The sequence below is a fragment of the Zea mays genome, chromosome 10 (genome assembly GCF_902167145.1).
Source record: "Zea mays cultivar B73 chromosome 10, Zm-B73-REFERENCE-NAM-5.0, whole genome shotgun sequence".
Classification (NCBI taxonomy): domain Eukaryota; kingdom Viridiplantae; phylum Streptophyta; class Magnoliopsida; order Poales; family Poaceae; genus Zea; species Zea mays.
This window is the reverse complement of record NC_050105.1, coordinates 22221926-22242229: the sequence shown is the minus strand read 5'-3', so window position 1 is coordinate 22242229 and position 20304 is coordinate 22221926. Positions and strand designations below refer to the sequence as shown.

Here is a 20304-nt window from a genome sequence, read left to right as displayed (position 1 = left end):
ATTATGCTGGATGCAAGGTTGATAGGAAGAGTACATCAGGGATGTGCCAATTCCTAGGAAGGTCCTTGGTGTCTTGGAGTTCTAAGAAACAAACTTTCGTTGCCCTATCCACCGCTGATGCCGAGTATGTTGCCGCAGGACAGTGTTGCACGCAACTACTCTGGATGAGGCAAACCCTCCAGGACTTTGGCTACAATCTGAGCAAAGTCCCACTCCTATGTGATAATGAGAGTGCTATCCGCATGGCGGATAATCCTGTTGAACACAGCCGCACAAAGCACATAGACATCCGGCATCACTTTTTGAGAGACCACCAGCAAAAGGGAGATATCAAAGTGTTTTATGTTAGCACCAAGAACCAGCTAGCCGATATCTTTACCAAGCCTCTAGATGAGTCAACCTTTTGTAGGCTACGTAGTGAGCTAAATGTCTTAGATTCGCGTAACTTGGACTGATCTATAGCATACATGTGTTTATGCCTTTGATCATGTTCTTTTATGCATATTGTTGCTTATTTATGGTGCTCAAGTTGTGCAAGCAATCTCCGGACCTCAAAAGTCCATGTGTGAGTGATGCACATATTTACGGGGAGATGTGCTACAGCTTGACCCTTTAAGACTAACCGTGTGCTTGAGTTTACTTAAATTAGTCTCAAGGGTGAATTGAAAGGGAAAGGTGAACTTGGACCATGCAAGACTTCCACTGTACTCCGATGAGAGGGTAATTAACTCCAAGTTCATCTCTTTGCTCTTATTGCCTTTTTGCTCTTAATTGACGATTTTGGTGAGGCAATGAGGTTCAAGGGCCAAAAATGATCCTGTTTTGGTGCTTGATGCCAAAGGGGGAGAAATTAAGGCCGAAGCAAGCAAATGGATCAGCAACCACTTGAGAATTTTGAAAATAGTAAAGTTAGTACTTTTGATTTGTCAAAATACTCTTGTTGTCTCTTATTGTCAAAAGTTGGTCTCTTGTAGGGAGAATGTTTGATTATGGGAAAAAGGGGGAGTTTTTGAATCTTTGATCAATTTCTCTTGGAATACCTCTCTTTATGTCTCAACAAGTGTGTTTGACCTAGAGATAGGAAATTGAGTTTGATTTACAAAAACAAACCAAGTGGTGGCAAAGAATGATCCAAATATGCCAAATTTGAATAAAAAACAATTCTTGTTCTTATTTGAATTAATGTTGCACTTCTATGTGTTGCTTTGTGTTGTGTTGGCATAAATCACCAAAAAGGGAGAGATTGAAAGGGAAATGTGCCCTTGGGCCATTTCTAAGTATTTTGGTGATTAAGTGCCCAACACAAATGGTTCAAGTAGTAAATTGTGCCAAATGGTGGATGAAGTGCAAATCAACACAAAGGTATGATTCTAGACTTAGTACATTGGTTTTTGTGTACTAACATATTTGTCTAAGTGCTAGAATCAGAGAAAATACAAAAGGAAAAAGACTTGGCTGGAACAGCCAAGACTCTGTGCAGTCTGGGTGCACCGGACTGTCCGGTGCGCCAGGCTGGCGTCTGGTCAACTGTCCGTTCTCAGGAATTTGTCGGCGACGTACGGATAAAATTCACCGGACTGTCCGATGAGCCAACGGTCGGCCGCGCCAATGGTTGGCCGCGCAATCCGCGCGTGACGCGTGGCCGAGCCAACGGTCTGATGGGGGCACCGGACCGTCCGGTGAGCACCGGACAGTGTTCGGTGCGCCAACGGCTCCAAGTCTTCAACGGTCGGCTGTGCCAATTTAGGAAGGCGATCTGCACCGAACAGTGAACAGGGGATGTCCGGTGCGCCACCCGACAGAAGGCAAGAATTGCCTTCCAAGAATGCCTCCAACGACTCCTAGCTGCCTTGGGGCTATAAAAGGGACCCCTAGGCGCATGGAGGAGTAACCCAAGCATACTTTGAGCATTCTTAATCATTCACACTCCGTCTTTGAGCACTCGATTGACTTTCTTAGTGATTTGAGCTCCATTCTAGTGGTGAACTTTGTGCTATTCATTTGAGCTCAAGTCTTGGCTGTGTGTGTGCGTATTGCTGCAGATTTGTGTGTGTTGCTTCCCTCCCTTACTCTAGTGCTTTCACTTTGATCCTTATTGTAAGGGCGAGAGACTCCAAGTTGTGGAGATTCCTCGCAAACGGGAAAGAGTAAAGAAAGAACACCGTGGTATTCAAGTTGATCATTGGGTCACTTGAGAGGAGTTGAGTGCAACTCTCGTCCATTGGGACGCCACAACGTGGAGTAGGCAAGCGTTATACTTGGCCGAACCACGGGATAAATCATCGTGTCTCTTGTGCTTGTTCTCACTGTGACTATTGTGTTTCACAAGAGCTCGATCCTTAGCCACTTGATTTCATTGTGCTAACACTTAACCAAGTTTTGTGGCTATAAGTTTTAAGTTTTTACAGGATCACCTATTCACCCCCCTCTAGGTGCTCTCAGGTTCATATTCCAAAAAACTCCCAAAATACTCTTGTCCCATATTCTGCCTATAATTTCCCTATTCAGACTAAGTCAGACGATTCATTCGCCACTATTCTCACCAACAGTGAACTCTATTGTACTACACCACATACACCCAGTTATAAATAGACCCAGTTACCCTCTCCCTCTCCACACACTCAACACCCCTCAGCCAAGGCAAACACTCCCACTCCGTTACTTCGCTCTGCCGGCTACGCGCATAGTGTCGCTTCGCCTCCAATCCACCCTTCTCATAAGCATCTCCACTCCACCACTAGTAATATCACAACACCACATGACACAGATTCTGCTCAAGACTCTACCCATTCATATATCACCATTCTGACCACTATACTAAATATTTGTTGGTATACTTGCTGGTTTGTATGTTTGCTTGTTCATGTTGCATAGTTATCGGAGCGTTCGTGCCGTCTCGTGGAGACCAGATCCGCAAGTCTACGCCAGGCGATGGAGCCAGAAGCCAGTTCCGCGAGCTCTCACCCCTTCGTCGGTTAAAGCAACGACAAGCTCACTGGATCCCTTTGATGCATAAATTACCTATGCTTTTTTCAACCACAACCCTCAGCCTGTTATTTTATACATGATATGATTTTGAGACAAGTTATTATGGCCACCCAGCCGCTTGTCGCAATTAATCTTTATACTCCTTGATACCTTTGTTACAAATGATTCGAAAAAAGTGTGAGTTTTCAAAAGAAAATGCTTTTCAAAATGGGTATGATGAAGGGTTGTCACCCTTATCACCTTTTGAGCGATATGATCAGGGACTCCCTGGTTTAGGGGAGGGCCTAAGGTGATGGCTCAGCTAGTTTAGGTGTGAGCATGAAGGATTGTCCCTCTCGCCTAAGGACCAGTTTGTCATCACTCCTTACCTATACTCTTATCAAGTACAACCACTCGAGACTGTATGGGCGGTCGCTCAATCTGAACTTTTATGGTCCGAACCCCAGGGTTATGATGGCAGGGGAGCACCAGGAGGATAAGGAAGGGGAATGTTTTGTCCGGTTTGGGCATGGTGGTGGCCTGGCTCCTTCTGGTATAATCGTTAAGGTAAGGATGTGAAAGGAAAGAGAGAGATTCGACATTCGGATCTCACGATGGTGAGATTGCAGAAGACAGATGATACAAGCATGTACGGGAACTAGAAAAGCACATATCATTTCATCGAACACCATCCATGCGCCAGCCACAACAAGCAATTTAATGAAATGAGGAGTGCATGGAGGAGAGACGTATCATGGTCCAATATAGCATACTTAAGTGATCTTCTCTGTTTGTCCAGCTGTTAGCACTTCTTTTCTCCACCGATTTCTCTCAATCTTTCCTCCAAGTAATAGACAACTTGATCAATCTGCTTCCTTTTTGTTCACTGCTTGTAAGAGAGAAATCATCATCTCAAAATGTCACTTTGATATTTGATAAATTATATAAAGCATTGTGGTGATTCAAAGTTTCAAACTACCTGTTTCGGTCATTATTTATGGTGATTCAAAGTTTCAAACTACCTGTTTCGGTAACTATTTTCAAGGTCTCATCCCATCTATCCTCGTAAACATATGTACCACCAATCTCTTCAAGAAGATCCAATCTTTCAGAATCTTTCATCAGGGTAAGGTATGCAATCTATAGATGAAAAATTTGTCCATGTAATATCTGAACAGATCATTGTCAACAAATATCTAGAGCATTAAGCATAAACAAATCAAGAGAATACTCTCACATAAGAGTAGAAAGATAATGACATAGTGGTACCACATGTTTAAAATTAACATGAAAGAACATGAAGCCGGGGAACTTGGAATTGAGCAACTTTTTTAAGGTCACGGTTCTTAGAGAAAATAACTGATATGTTGTTAGTGGCTACTGGTTGTAAAGAAAAAAGAGAAAGAGAACAAACCTTGCAGGTAATGCCTCGAGCAGCTTATGAGCATCACTAAAGTTGCTGCTATCTGCAACTGCCTTCGACTGCGAGTCTGCGACTGCTTATGTCGTTGTTCCACTCACCGTGGTGACAGTGCCGTCGTAGATGAGCACGTGCGTGGTTGTAGGACGTTAGACGGTGGCCATCACCAGCAACAGACATCGAGACGACGCTTAGCGTATCCTCATCGATGACAAGGTCGACAGAGGAGGAGGTGGGTACACGTAGCTGCAGCAGAGAAGGCTCGTGACGTGAGGCACGTTCGAACTGCGAGGCAAGACGAGGCGACAGTCACCGGTAGAGCCAAACCCGGACAGGCCGAGCCTCTGTTCCACTGCTGGGCGTAGGCAAGGGCAAGCGCGGGCTCAAGGGGCTCCACGACCTCCTCGACGTGGCTGATGCCGGCATCGATCCTCAGGCGGCGCTTGAGCACAAGCTGTCGTGCTGGTCAGACGCGATAGAGGAGGAGAGCGGCTGAGAGAGGACGTGGGGAGGAGGGCCAACGTCATGAAGTAGGTGTTAGAAAATTAACATGGCTAAGATTAATTTGATAATGCATCATGAAAATTAATAGGGGTTAAGATTAATTTGATAATACATCATAAAATGAAATAACTAGATCTACTGGCAGATAATATCCACGACATTAGAACAGAACAGATCTGAACTAATTAAACAAGATTAAAAAATAAAAGAAAAATAGACAACAGATCTAACCATAAGACTGTCATTGCAACAAACTAAAACTGCAGATTTACTCACAGTGATTTCCACGAGTTTTGTAGAGGAACCTAAGCGGACATGCGCGAAGCACTTCCCAGAAACCTCATTTGCCGGCACCCGTGTAGGTCGTCGAAACGCCGACGGTGGTTCGGAGACACCGCTCTTCCTTGATCTGTTGTGCGGAGACGAAGGGACGACAGGCAGAGAAGCGTCAGCGCATAGAATTGAGAAGAAAAGGACGAGTCGATTGTTGTTCGCCTGTGACCTCCGATTGAAGGACGTTTACCCTTTATACACGGGCCGCCGCAACCCCTTGATTCGATTTGCTAAATTCTAGGAACCGCCCCCCTCGAATATCTCTACGTGCAACCGCCCGTAGATCTCACACGTAACGTGCGTGCCCGTAACTCCTAGTTGATGTGGCAGTCTAGGTGTGATATTTGATAACCAAATAAACAAAAGGCAAAAATTAAACTGTCGTTTAGAACTCGATGCGATCGCGCATCATCGCAAGTCACGCGAAAAAACACAAAAAGCGAGCGAGTGCGCACGTGTGGCAGCCTCCATAGCCCTTTATTTGTCACATCTGAAGAGTAGAGAACACTCCCACACATAAGCTGGTTCTCTCCTACCTAGATGGACGATATGAGACTAAAGTCCCATGCCATCTCTATACACCACCTTGGCTTCCTTATTAAATTGAGTCACGCACTAATGAGCCTAATTCCAACAATCACCACCAAAGCCAAGGTCTCCAATTGACTCAATCTCTACGCTTTCATATACCAGCTTTACAGTGCAGACGCGATACGGGTTGAGCTACACCTTGCAGTACAGGATTCACCTCCTCACGACTTTGCAATGGACAAAGCCTTGAATTGCTAGTCTTGTGTAAGTTGATTTCGCCTATATGCATCACTGATACTAGGCCGCCTAAAGCCATGCCTCTGATTGGAGCGTTACAGTCATGCTCCCATGTCTTTTAGTGAATTTATTTGATATTACCCACATCTCATAGATTGCGACCTCACAGTCAAACTCACATAGGTATATTTTTACAAGTGTACCCTGCAAGACAGTACCTTGCCTATTACAGGCCTCAGAATACATGACAAAAGTCAACCTCCCTTGCAGTAGTAAGAGTACGCATATTCTAGTGGGAAACAAATAAAATAATGTACTCTCTTGTTATAGAAAATAGTTTGTTCTTCCCAATTAATAATTCACGGGATCTCCGATCACATAGATTGGGTTACCACTGTATGATAACATCACGTGGGATTCAATCCCATCTCCCTTGATGCTCCATCAATCTCAACACGTGATAATTCCTTTGTAAAAGGGCCCGCCAAGTTTCGAGCAGTATTAATATACTCTACGACGATCTCTCCAATATTTCTCAAATGCCTTACTGGTTTGATACGCCGTTTCACATGTCTTGAGAACTTTGCATTTTCCTTTGCTTTGCCTACAATTGTGATCACGCTTTGATTATCACAATGCAACAGAATGGCTGGTACCAGTTTATCAACCATTGGCAAGTCCATCAAGAGATCTTTCAACCACTCTGCCTCAACAGTGGCTGACTCAAGTGCTATAAGTTCCGCCTCCATAGTAGACTTCATTAAGATAGTCTGCTTATGAGTCCTCCAAGAAACTGCAGCCCCACCAATTGTGAATATATATCCACTTGTGGCCTTGATCTCATCTGCATCTGAGATCCAGTTGGAATCACTATACCCTTCAAGTACAGCTGGGTACCCAATATAGTGATGTCCATACGCAGAAGTACCTCTGAAGTATCTCATTACACGTTCTAGTGCACACCAGTGATCGCTTCCTGGATTAGAAGTGAATCTGTTCAATTTGCTCACACAAACGATATATCATGTCTGGTTGCACCAACAAGGTACATGAGGGAACCAATAATTTGGGAGTATCTCAACCGATTAATTCCTAGTCCTCTGTTCTTGCGAAGCTTTAGACTAGGATCAAAAGGTGTTGGAAAATCTTTAGAATCAGAAAACCCAAAGCGATTTAGAATGTTCTCCACATAATGAGATTGTTTCAGAATAATCTCATTCTCACCCTTAATCAGTTTTATGTTTAATATAACATCAGCCTCTCCCAAATCCTTCATATCAAAATATTGAGATAAAAAGATTTCACATCATTTATCACATCAATACTAGTCCCAAAGATTAGTATGTCATCCACATACAAGCATAATATTACTCCCTTACCACCTACAAACCGATAGTACACACAAGTGTCAACTTCGTTTACCACAAAGCCGACTGACATCAAAGTTCTATTGAACTTCTCATGCCATTGCTTTGGCGCCTACTTGAGGCCATATAAGGATTTCCTTAGTCTACACACCATGTTCTCCTGTCCATGTGTCACAAATCCCTCTCGCTGCTTCTGAAAGTCGCCTAGAGGGGGGGGGTGAATAGGGCGAATATGAAATTTATAAACTTAAGCACAACTACAAGTCGGGTTAGCGTTAGAAATATAAACGAGTCCGAGAGAGAGGGCGCAAAACAAATCGTGAGCAAATAAAGAGCGAGACACGATGATTTGTTTTACCGAGGTTCGGTTCTTGCAAACCTACTCCCCGTTGAGGTGGTCACAAAGACCGGGTCTCTTTCAACCCTTTCCATCTCTCAAACGGTCACTTAGACCGAGTGAGCTTCTCTTCTCAATCAAACGGAACACAAAGTTCCAGCAAGGACCACCACACAATTGGTGTCTCTTGCCTTGGTTATAATTGAGTTTGATCACAAGAAGAATGAGAAAGAAAAGAAGCAATCCAAGCGCAAGAGCTCAAATGAACACAAATGTCGCTCTCTCTAGTCACTATTTGATTTGGAGTGATTTCGGACTTGGGAGAGGATTTGATCTCTTTGGAGTGTCTAGAATTGAACGTTATAGCTCTTGTAATGTGTTAAAGGTGCAAAACTTGGATGCCATTGAATGTGGGATGGTTGGGGTATTTATAGCCCCAACCACCAAAATATGGCCGTTGGAAGGCTGCTGTCGCATGGCGCACCGGACAGTCCGGTGCGCCAGCCACGTCAGTCAGCCGTTGGGGTTCGACCGTTGGAGCTCTGACTTGTGGGGCCTCTGGGCTGTCCGGTGGTGCACCAGACAAGTCCTGTAGACTGTCCGGTGCGCCAACTGCGCGTGCTGTCATCTGTGCGCGCAGGCGCGCATTAAATGCGTTGTAGTCGACGAAGTAGTCGTTGCTCTGGTGGCACACCGGACAGTCCGGTGTGACACCGGACAGTCCGGTGAATTATAGCGGAGCGTCCGCTGATTTTCCCGAAGGTAGCGAGTTCAGCGTCGAGTGCCCTGGTGCACCGGACACTGTCCGGTGGTGCACCAGACACTGTCCGGTGGCACACCGGACAGTCCGGTGCGCCAGACCAGGGTGCTTTTGGGTTGTCTTTTGCTCCCTTTGTTTGAACCCTTTCTTGGTCTTTTTATTGGCTTATTGTGAACCTTTGGCACCTGTAGAACTTATAGACTAGAGCAAACTAGTTAGTCAAATTATTTGTGTTGGGCAATTCAACCACCAAAATCAATTAGGAAAAAGGTGTAAGCCTAATTCCCTTTCAATCTCCCCCTTTTTGGTGATTGATGCCAACACAAACCAAAGCAAGTATAGAAGTGCATATTTGAACTAGTTTGCATAATGTAAGTGCGAAGGTTACTTAGAATTGAACCGATAAATATTTTCATAAGATATGCATGGATTGTTTCTTTATTTTTAACATTTTGGACCACGCTTGCACCACATGTTTTGTTTTTGCAAATTCTTTTTGTAAATTCTTTTCAAAGTTCTTTTGCAAATAGTCAAAGGTAAATGAGTAAGATTTTGAGAAGCATTTTCAAGATTTGAGATTTTCTCCCCCTGTTTCAAATGCTTTTCCTTTGACTAAACAAAACTCCCCCTCAATAAAATCCTCCTCTTAGTGTTCAAGAGGGTTTTAAGATACCAATTTTGAAAATACTACTCTCTCCCCCTTTTGAATACAATAAGATATCAATTGAAAAATTCATCAATTTTAAAGCCTTTTCTTAATTTCAATGTTGAAAATTGGTGGTGGTGCAGTCCTTTTGCTTTGGGCTAATACTTTCTCCCCCTTTGGCATGAATCGCCAAAAACGGATACTTGAGTGAAATATAAGCCTTTTTAACTACTTTCTCCCCCTTTGATAAATAACATATGAGTGAAGATTATACCAAAGACGGAGAGTTGCTCGGAGCAACGGCGAAGGATGAGTAATTCGATGGAGTGGAGTGGAAGCCTTTGTCTTCGCCGAAGACTCCAAATTCCTTTCAATCTATGACTTGATTTGAAATTTACTTGAAAACACATTAGTCATAGCATATAAAAGAGATATGATCAAAGGTATATTAATGAGTTATGTGTGCAAGACATCAAAAGAAATTCTGAGAATCAAGAATATTTAGTTCATGCCTAAGTTTGTTAAAAGTTTGTTCATCTAGTGGCTTGGTAAAGATATCGGCTAATTGTTCCTTGGTGGTAATATATGTAATCTCGATATCTCCCTTTTGTTGGTGATCCCTTAGAAAATGATACCGAATGGCTATGTGTTTAGTGCGGCTATGCTCAACGGGATTATCCGCCATGCGGATTGCACTCTCATTATCACATAGAAGAGGAACTTTGGTTAATTTGTAACCATAGTCCCTAAGGGTTTGCCTCATCCAAAGCAATTGTGCGCAACAATGGCCTGCGGCAATATACTCGGCTTCGGCGGTAGAAAGAGCTACGGAATTTTGCTTCTTTGAAGCCCAAGACACCAGGGATCTTCCCAAGAACTGGCAAGTCCCCGATGTGCTCTTTCTATTAATTTTACACCCCGCCCAATCGGCATCCAAATAACCAATTAAATCAAATGTGGATCCCCGAGGGTACCAAAGCCCAAACTTAGGAGTATGAACTAGATATCTCAAGATTCGTTTTACGGCCGTAAGGTGAGCTTCCTTAGGGTCGGCTTGGAATCTTGCACACATGCATACGGAAAGCATAATATCCGGTCGAGATGCACATAGAAAGAGTAAAGAGCCTATCATCGACCGATATACCTTTTGATCTACGGATTTACCTCCCGTGTCGAGGTCGAGATGCCCATTGGTTCCCATGGGTGTCTTTATGGGCTTGGCATCCTTCATTCCAAACTTGTTGAGAATATCTTGAATGTACTTGGTTTGGCTAATGAAGGTGCCCTCTTGGAGTTGCTTTACTTGAAATCCCAAGAAGTACTTCAACTCCCCCATCATAGACATCTCGAATTTCTGTGTCATGATCCTACTAAATTCTTCACATGTAGATTCGTTAGTAGACCCAAAAATAATATCATCAACATAAATTTGGCATACAAACAAATCATTGTCAAGAGTTTTAGTAAATAAAGTAGGATCGGCCTTTCCGACTTTGAACCCATTAGTGATAAGAAAATCTCTTAGGCATTCATACCATGCTCTTGGGGCTTGCTTGAGCCCATAAAGCGCCTTAGAGAGTTTGTAAACATAGTTAGGGTACTCACTATCTTCAAAGCCGGGAGGTTGCTCAACATAGACCTCCTCCTTGATTGGTCCATTGAGGAAGGCACTCTTCACGTCCATTTGGTAAAGCTTGAAGCCATGGTAAGTAGCATAGGCAAGTAAAATGCGAATTGATTCTAGCCTAGCTACGGGTGCATAGGTTTCACCAAAATCCAAACCTTCGACTTGTGAATATCCCTTGGCCACAAGTCGGGCTTTGTTCCTTGTCACCACACCATGCTCATCTTGCTTGTTGTGGAAGACCCACTTGGTTCCTACAACATTTTGGTTAGGACGTGGAACTAAATGCCATACCTCATTCCTAGTGAAGTTGTTGAGCTCCTCATGCATCGCCACCACCCAATCCGAATCTTGAAGTGCTTCCTCTATCCTGTGTGGCTCAATAGAGGAGACAAAAGAGTAGTGTTCACAAAAATGAGCAACACGAGATCGAGTAGTTACCCCCTTTTGAATATCGCCGAGGATGGTGTTCACGGGGTGATCTCGTTGGATTGCTTGGTGGACTCTTGGGTGTGGCGGTCTTGTAGCTTGTTGTTCTTCCTCATCTTGATCATGGACATCTCCCCCTTGATCATTGCTCTCCTCTTGAGGTGGCTCAACTTCTTGATTTTCTTCTTCATCATTTTGAGCCTGATTCTTGTCTTGGGTTGGTGGAGATGCTTGCATGGAGGAAGATGGTTGATCTTGTGCATTTGAAGGCTCTTCGGATTCCTTAGGACACACATCCCCAATGGACATGTTCCTTAGCGCGACGCATGGAGCCTCTTCATCACCTATATCATCAAGATCAACTTGCTCTACTTGAGAGCCGTTAGTCTCATCAAACACAATGTCACAAGAAACTTCAACTTGTCCAGAGGACTTGTTAAAGACTCTATATGCCCTTGTGTTTGAATCATATCCTAGTAAAAAGCCTTCTACAGCCTTAGGAGCAAATTTGGACTTTCTACCTCTTTTAACAAGAATAAAACATTTGCTACCAAAGACTCTAAAATATGAAACATTGGGCTTTTTACCGATTAGGAGTTCATACGATGTCTTCTTGAGGATTCGGTGTAGATATAACCGGTTGATGGTGTAGCAGGCGGTGTTGACCGCCTCAGCCCAAAACCGATCTGAGGTCTTGTACTCATCAAGCATGGTTCTTGCCATGTCCAATAAAGTTCAATTCTTCCTCTCCACTACACCATTTTGTTGTGGCGTGTAGGGAGAAGAGAACTCATGCTTGATGCCCTCCTCCTCAAGGAAGCCTTCAATTTGAGAGTTCTTGAACTCCGTCCCGTTGTCGCTTCTAATCTTATTGATTCTTAAGCCGAACTCGTTTTGAGCCCGTCTCAAGAATCCCTTTAAGGTCTCTTGGGTATGAGATTTTTCCTGCAAAAAGAACACCCAAGTGAAGCGAGAATAATCATCCACAATAACTAGACAGTACTTACTCCCGCCGATGCTTATGTAAGCTATCGGGCCGAATAGGTCCATGTGTAGGAGCTCGAGTGGCCTGTCAGTCGTCATAATGTTCTTGTGTGGATGATGAACACCAACTTGCTTCCCTACCTGACATGCGCTACAAATCCTGTCTTTCTCAAAATGAACATCTGTTAGTCCCAAAATGTGTTCTCCCTTTAGAAGCTTGTGAAGATTCTTCATTCCAACATGTGCTAGTCGGTGATGCCAGAGCCAGCCCATGTTAGTCTTAGCAATTAAGCAAGTGTCGAGTTCAGCTCTATCAAAATCTACTAAGTATAGCTGACCCTCTAACACTCCCTTAAATGCTATTGAATCATCACTTCTTCTAAAGACAGTAACACCTGTATCCGTAAAAAGACAGTTGTAACCCATTTTACATAATTGTGAAACTGAAAGCAAGTTGTAATCTAAGGAATCTACAAGAAAAACATTGGAAATGGAATGGTCAGGTGATATAGCAATTTTACCCAATCCTTTGACCAAACCTTGATTTCCATCCCTAAATGTGATCGCTCTTTGGGGATCTTGGTTTTTCTCATAGGAGGAGAACATCTTCTTCTCCCCTGTCATATGGTTTGTGCACCCGCTATTGATGATCCAACTTGAGCCCCCGGATGCATAAACCTACAAAACAAGTTTAGTTCTTGATTTTAGGTACCCAAATGGTTTTGGGTCCTTTGACATTAGATACAAGAACTTTAGGTACCCAAACACAAGTCTTTGACCCCTTGTGCTTGCCCCCAACATACTTGACAACTACCTTGCCGGATTTGTTAGTTAAAACATAAGATGCATCAAAAGTTTTAAATGAAATTTTAGAATCATTTGATGCAATTGGAGTTTTCTTCTTAGGCAATTTAGTACGAGTTGATTGCCTAGAGCTAGATGTCTCACCCTTATACATAAAAGCATGATTAGGGCCAGAGTGAGACTTCCTAGAATGAATTCTCCTAATTTCGCTCTCGGCATAACCGGCAGGGTACAAAATGTAACCCTTGTTATCCTAAGGCATGGGAGCCTTGCCCTTAACAAAATTAGACAATCTTTTAGGAGGGGCATTAAGTTTGACATTGTCCCCCTAATGGAAGCCAATGCCATCCTTGATGCCAGGGCGTCTCCCACTATAGAGCATGCTTCTAGCAAATTTAAATTTTTCATTTTCTAAGTCATGCTCGGCAATTTTTGCATCTAATTTTGCTATATGATCATTTTGTTGTTTAATTAAAGCCATATGATCATGAATAGCATCAATGTTAATATCTCTACATCTAGTACAAATAGTAACATGCTCAATGGTAGATGTAGAGGGTTTGCAAGAATCAAGTTCAACAATCTTAGCACGCAAAATATCATTGTTATCTCTAAGATCGGAAATGGAAGCATTGCAAACATCTAATTCTTTAGCCTTAGCGATTAATTTTTTGTTTTCAATCTTAAGGCTAGCAAGAGAAACATTTAATTCTTCAATCTTAGCAAGTAATTTAACATTATCATCTCTAAGATTGGGAATTGAAGTATCACAAACATTTGAATCAACTTTAGCAATTAAACTACCATTCTCATTTCTAAGGTTGACAATAGTATCATGGCAAGTGCTTAGCTCACTAGATAGTTTTTCACATTTTTCTACTTCTAGAGCAGTAGGCATTTTTAACCTTAACATGCTTCTTATTTTCCTTAATTAGGAAGTCCTCTTGGGTGTCCAAGAGTTCATCCTTCTCATGAATAGCACTAATTAATTCATTTAATTTTTCTTTTTGTTGCATGCTTAGGTTGGCAAAAGGGTGCGCAAGTTATCCTCCTCATTTTCACTAGAATTATCTTCATCACTAGAGGAAGCATATTTAGTGGAGGATCTTGATTTTACCTTCTTCCTTTTGCCGTCCTTTGCCATGAGGCACTTGTGGCCGACGTTGGGGAAGAGGAGTCCCTTGGTGACGGCGATGTTGGCGGCGTCCTCGTCGGAGGAGGAGTCGGAGGAGCTCTCATCAGAGTCCCACTCGCGACACACATGGGCATCACCGCCCTTCTTCTTGTAGTACTTTTTCTTTTCTCTCCTCTTGCCCTTCTTGTCGTCGCCCCTGTCACTGTCACTAGATAGTGGACATTCTGCAATTAAATGACCGGGCTTACCACATTTGTAGCACACTTTCTTGGAGCGGGGCTTGTAATCCTTCCCCCTCCTTTGCTTGAGGATTTGGCGGAAACTCTTGATGATGAGCGCCATCTCCTTGTTGTCGAGCTTAGAGGCGTCGATGGGTTGTCTACTTGATGTAGACTCCTCCTTTTTCTCCTCTGTTGCCTTGAATGCGACCGGTTGTGCTTCGGACGTGGAGGGGCCATCTAGCTCGATGATCTTCTTTGAGCCTTTGATCATCAACTCAAAACTCACAAAATTCCCTATTACTTCCTCGGGAGACATTAGTGTATATCTGGGATTTCCTCGAATTAATTGAACTTGCGTAGGGTTAAGGAAAACGAGGGATCTTAGAATAACCTTGACCATCTCATGGTCATCCCATTTGGTGCTCCCGAGGTTGCACACTTGGTTCACCAAGGTCTTGAGCCGGTTGTACATTTCTTGTGACTCCTCCCCTTGGCGAAGCCGGAAGCGATCGAGCTCCCCCTCGATCGTCTCCCGCTTGGTGATTTTGGTCACCTCATCTCCTTCGTGCGCGGTCTTGAGTACGTCCCAAATTTCTTTGGCACTTTTCAATCCTTGCACCTTGTTATACTCCTCTCGACTTAGAGAGGCGAGGAGTATAGTGGTGGCTTGAGAGTTGAAGTGCCGGATTTGGGCGACCTCGTCCGAATCATAGTCTTCATCCCCCGGTGATGGTACCTGTACTCCAATCTCAACAACATCCCAAATGCTAGTGTGGAGTGAGGTTAGATGATGCCTCATTTTATCACTCCACATATTATAATCTTCGCCATCAAACATAGGTGGTTTGCCTAATGGGACGGATAGTAATGGAGTACGCTTAGAAATGCGAGGGTAGCGTAGGGGAATCTTACTAAACTTCTTGCGCTCATGGCGCTTAGAAGTTACGGACGGCGTGTCGGAGCCAGAGGTTGATGGTGACGAAGAATCGGTCTCGTAGTAGACCACTTTCCTCATCTTGTTCTTCTTGTCACCGCTCCGACGCGACTTGTTGTGTGAAGGGGATCCCTTCACCTTGTTGGTGGACTCCCCGGATGGAGCCTTCCCATGGCTTGTGGCGGGCTTCTCGCCGGTCCTGAACTCCCTCTTGGCGGATGCTCCCGACATCACTTCGAGCGGTTAGGCTCTAATGAAGCACCGGGCTCCGATACCAATTGAAAGTCGCCTAGAGGGGGGTGAATAGGGCGAATCTGAAATTTATAAACTTAAGCACAACTACAAGCTGGGTTAGCGTTAGAAATATAAACGAGTCCGAGAGAGGGCGCAAAACAAATCGTGAGCAAATAAAGAGCGAGACACGATGATTTGTTTTACCGAGGTTCGGTTCTTGCAAACCTACTCCCCGTTGAGGTGGTCACAAAGACCGGGTCTCTTTCAACCCTTTCCCTCTCTCAAACGGTCACTTAGACCGAGTGAGCTTCTCTTCTCAATCAAACAGAACACAAAGTTCCCGCAAGGACCACCACACAATTGGTGTCTCTTGCCTTGGTTACAATTGAGTTTGATCACAAGAAGAATGAGAAAGAAAAGAAGCAATCCAAGCGCAAGAGCTCAAATGAACACAAATGTCGCTCTCTCTAGTCACTATTTGATTTGGAGTGATTCCGGACTTGGGAGAGGAATTGATCTCTTTGGAGTGTCTAGAATTGAATGCTATAGCTCTTGTAATGTGTTGAAGGTGGAAAACTTGGATGCCATTGAATGTGGGGTGGTTGGGGTATTTATAACCCCAACCACCAAAATATGGCCGTTGGAAGGCTGCTGTCGCATGGCGCACCGGACACTGTCCGGTGCGCCAGCCACGTCAGTCAGCCGTTGGGGTTCGACCGTTGGAGCTTTGACTTGTGGGGCCTCTGGGCTGTCCGGTGGTGCACTAGACAAGTCCTGTAGACTGTCCGGTGCGCCAACTGCGCGTGCTCTGTCCTCTGCACGTGCAGGCGCGCATTAAATGCGTTGCAGTCGACCGTTGCGCGCTAAGTAGCCGTTGCTCCGCTGGCACACCGGACAGTCCGGTGTGACACCGGACACTATCCGGTGCTTCACCGGACAGTCCGGTGAATTATAGCGGAGCGCCCACTGATTTTCCCGAAGGTAGCGAGTTCATCGTCGAGTGCCCTGGTGCACCGGACACTGTCCGGTGGCACACCGGACAGTCCGGTGCGCCAGACCATGGTGCCTTTGGGTTGTCTTTTGCTCCCTTTGTTTGAACCCTTTCTTGGTCTTTTTATTGGCTTATTGTGAACCTTTGGCACCTGTAGAACTTATTGACTAGAGCAAACTAGTTAGTCAAATTATTTGTGTTGGGCAATTCAACCACCAAAATCAATTAGGAAAAAGGTGTAAGCCTAATTCCCTTTCAGCTTCATATAAATCTCCTCATCAAGCTAACCATTAAGGAAAGTTGTCTTCACATCCATTTGATGGATGAGTAGATCATGACTCGCAGCAAGTGCTATTAGCACACGAATTGTGATCAATCTAGCAACTGGTGAATAGGTATCAAAATAATCCTCACCTTTCTTTTGGGTAAATTCCTTGGCCACAAGGCTAGCCTTGTATTTATCGACAATACCATCTGATTTCAGTTTTTTCTTAAATATCCATTTACATCCCACATGTTTACACCCAACTGGCAGGTCACAAATTTCCCAAGTCCCATTTGTTAGAATGGACTCCATTTCATTGTGTACTGCCTCCTTCCAGTGCTCTGCATCTGGTGATGCATATGCCTCTGCAAGGGTTTTTGGTGTGTCATCCACAAGATAAACAATAAAGTCATCACTAAAGGATTTTTCAGTCATTTGTCTCTTGCTCCTACGAGGAGCTACCATACTGTTATCCTCAATGTGTTGTTCAGAATTAGCAGGAGGTAAAGAAACTAGATTATGTACAGGAGTATAACTACTAGATGCCTCGCTACATGCTGCAACTCTATCCTACATAGGGAATATATCTTTGAAAAAGGAGACATCACGTGATTCAGTCACAGTGTTAACATGCACATCTGGAAAATCAGATTTAATCACTAGAAATCTATAGGCTGCACTATTATGCACATATCCTAGAAAGACACAATCAACGGTTTTTGGTCCCAATTTACGTTTCTTGCACGCAGGCACATTAACTTTGGCTAAACCACCACTATCATAACCTTTGCCAATAAACAAACCAAATTTCGAGACAATAAACATGTTTGACTCAAGCACTAACTTAAAGCTATCACGACATAAAAGAGAACCACTAATAAGGTTCCTATTTATTACAGGAACATGATGCACATTCTTCAAAGAGAGAGTCTTTCTAGAGGTCAACTTCAGATCAACTCTTCCTATTCCATGTATAGTAGCCCTTGACCCATTGCCCATCAAGATGGCGCTACTGTCGGTAGCCTGATAAGAAGAAAATAAGTTTAGATCAGAACAAACATGTACGTTGGCTCTAGTGTCTAACCATCAATCGGTGGATTAACTTGCTAAAAGAATTTGAGGGACATACCAAGAATTCCCAGCATCAGCAATAACCACATTTGCAGTTTTCTGACCATCACCTTTTGTCGCACCCGGTTTTGCAAGGTAAACCGAATGCGAACCATGTATGTGCTAGGACCAGAAACTCATGTACACACCGATTACATAATTGGACATCATCACACAAGGCTCAAACTAAATAGCGAAAAAGTACTTTATTACAACAAGATGTCCAAGACATCCACTGAGTCTATAACATAGTCATTAACATCAAAGTGCAAAAATACGAAACGTAGAAGATAAGGCCTTCACAGGCAACTGACAGGGGGTTTGCCACTAAAATAAACTAGAACTCATCGTAGTCCTGAAACTCCTCAAAGTCCTCCATGTTGCCAGCATCTCTTCCTGAGCACTGAGTACAGTGGGGACAACCTGGGGTGGGGTGGTTTGTAAAGCAAGGGTGAGTACACATCAACGTACTCAACAAATGTCCCGTTTGGCTAAAGTGGATTAGTTGTATATGGAGTTAAGGTTTAGTAGTGGCTTTTAGTTGGTCAAGTATTTATTACTATAAGTGGAGCCAAGTTTTAGTATAAACCCAGTTATTACCCAAAAGCACTCCTTCCAAGAGGAAATACCAGAGATCATATTTATACCATCATCATAAAAGTAACCGAAGTTTTTCTAATCAAAGAGGATCCCATGGCCGCTCTTAACCGTGAGCACGACTGAAATATCAGTTTTCTAACACTCTACCCATAAGTCGTGATTCCCATTCTGCCCAGGGTTCTAGCCTTCCCATTGATCACTACCAAAGTGACCTAACAGGGTCTCACTACGTAGCCTTTACAAAGATTTCCCAAAGGTCACATCCGCCCATTAGGTTTCTCCAGTTTTATAAACATAATACCTCTCCCTAAAGGAAGGGTGACTAACAAAACCAAATCAAAGAACCTCTGCAACCAGCCTTGGCAGAGCAAGTACTATGCCCGGACCCCATTGACGGCCCTACGGCGAAGCCAACTACTTCTCTGGTTCCTCTACTTAATCAGCTAAGGGCGTCCCATTCCACCCTCATGGTTGCATTGTTATCCCGGGTGTCGCTCCCCAAACAGTTCCTTACAGAGAGGTACTCAGGAAAATGGCCTGAGTCCCCTAAAGTATCACAAGAACATAATCGGGATAACATCATCGTATCATAAGTATTCACATCATGTTCATTGATTTAAGTAAAGCAATAGCATAAAGCTAACCATGATAACCCAAAAGGTAAACAAGGATAAGGTAAATACAGACTAGTCAATCCTTAGGTTTCAATAATATAATGCGAGACGGTGAATTATAAAGTATGTAGGACATAATAGGTCAGAGGACACTTGCCTTCACCAGGTTGTTGCTTAGGAAGATCTTCGGTAACACACTCAGGGACCACAGGCTGCTTGTTGTCTAAATAAAGCGATCATACATTCAATACATTTGGAAAGTACAAATTAACAGCACACCAAACATGTACAATGAAGTATATACTAGTTTGACAAGACATTATGAACATAAAAGAGGTAGACCTAAATGTTAAGGTTTAATATAGTTAGAGATCAGTGATTCCCTAGATGTTATGGACTATTTAGTTTAGTGCCACTAATTTTAGTGAGACACAAAGTTATAATAGGGATCAATTCATGCATAACCTTTCACTAATCTCACAAAATTAAATATCTAAGTACCATTAGCATTTCCTTTTTATTTATTTTATTAAACAAATACATTATTACTTAAACTTAACCTTTAGCCTAGGCATAACATTAAAATGCACAAACTGTGGATGATAATAATTTATTTGGACAAAGAATATTTCTATGAGCATTTTTGAAATTTGAACCACTAAATTTGGAGTTCATATGAAAAGATATGAAATAAACATGTTTTCAAGTTTAAAATATGAAACTAAGCCCAATTCTTTGATTATTTAAAAGGTTAGGGGTCTGTTTAAAATAAGTCAGGGGCCTGCGCGCTAAAACTCAGGACGACGAGTTGATTCTCGAAAACCCGAGGGTCTCTTACGCAAAACCGCCACGCGAAGGGGTATCGGGTAATCTGGACTGCATGATCACGAGCGAACAGACGAGATTAGATCACATGGGCGAGCGCGCGGCGAGTGCTGACAGGTGGGCTCAGGGCGTCAGTAGCCTGAGGTAGGACTGACAGACCGAGCCCAGCAGCAAGGGTGCAGGTGATAAGGCAGATCCGAGCGGTCAGATATGAATCAGATGGCCTGGGTTAGATCGGGTTTATTGAAATCGGGCCGTCTGATTAGGAACGAGGGGTTAAGATGGGCGTCTGAGATATTGCCTTCGCCGGTCATCCAGAGGCGGCGCCTCCCCGTGGGCACGACGACGCCGTCGTCGGAGGCGAGGCAGACTAGAGTTCTTATGGCGTTCGGGGTCAGTCCGGATAGCTGGGGAGGTTGGGGTGACCTGCCA

General features: G+C 43.6%; 1 long non-coding RNA gene across 1 annotated transcript; it reads right to left on the bottom strand.

Moving 5' to 3' along the window:
* Window positions 1-3626: 3626 nt before the first annotated feature.
* LOC103640936 (uncharacterized) lies at window positions 3627-4884 on the bottom strand. Its single transcript, XR_559944.4, has 4 exons — window positions 4715-4884; window positions 4382-4633; window positions 3947-4107; window positions 3627-3853 (listed from the first exon to the last, which is right to left on the bottom strand). It is a non-coding gene; the product is annotated as an uncharacterized lncRNA (long non-coding RNA).
* Window positions 4885-20304: the final 15420 nt, after the last annotated feature.